The sequence below is a fragment of the Corylus avellana genome, chromosome ca2 (genome assembly GCF_901000735.1).
Source record: "Corylus avellana chromosome ca2, CavTom2PMs-1.0".
Taxonomy (NCBI): domain Eukaryota; kingdom Viridiplantae; phylum Streptophyta; class Magnoliopsida; order Fagales; family Betulaceae; genus Corylus; species Corylus avellana.
Window position 1 is genome coordinate 38,952,809 of NC_081542.1, and position 1,058 is coordinate 38,953,866.

Below are 1,058 nucleotides of genomic sequence, written 5' to 3' on the forward strand. Positions count from 1 at the left end.
CATTAGGGGTGGCTCAAGCCACCCCCTTCTTTTTTCTTATTTATTTATTTGTTTATTAATTTAAAATAATATTTTTTATTTATTATTATTATTAGTGAGATATGTGTCTCATTTGTAATCATTGGATTTCTGAGAAGAAATCATAGCAATGAACTGGATATTTTTCAATTCATAATGGACTGGAGATGATCCTATTCCCATAAAGTGAGGGGTGACTATCCTTGCCGGAGGCGGCCAACCACCACTCCTCTTGTAGAAAGTTGGTCGAGAGCCCCTTGTAGAATCGGGGCATGATACCCCTCATTTTATTAGTGACCATCACTATTTTTTTTATTCTTTATTTTTTTTTTCTCAAAAAAGGATAAAATTGTAATTTAGAATAAAATGGGTTAATGATAAATGATTGTAATGTGAATTCACAAATTTCGTCAAATAGTTGAATGTATGAATCATTTAAGACAAATATATTATCCCATTGTTCATTAAGATACTTTATATAAGCAAGAATCAATTGGTACAACTAGATCAAATAAGGAATTTTTTTTTTTTGTTTTTGTTTTTTTGCCAAAAAAGTTACAAACACTCAATAGTGTGTGCCATTGCTTTGGCACTCCAAATTTCATCAAGAAGGGTATGTGGTTTATTTGGTAAATTCACAAATATGCAACCAGAAGGCAGAAGCCCGTCAGAAGTTGATCTGGTCCACACTGGCTTGTTCACGCGCAATTCGAGATCTCGTGGGTTGGGTTTGCATCTGCTGGCTCCGTTTTGCGTTGCGGCGTTCAAACAATTAAATTTTATAAAATCTCATAATAATAACAATTATTATTATTATTATAATAGATTGAAGAAGAAAATACATAATTTTGATTAATTAAATTAAATTAAATTAAATTAATTGGCACTGAAATGTTCATAAAAATGGAAAATTAGGAAATAAAAAGAGAAGAAAGAAGAGAGGGACCCACGTGAACAAACCAACGTACAAAACAGCAACACTTCACATCTAGTGACAACTTAAGTGGGAACAAGTGAAACATAACAAACCAACCAAGCAA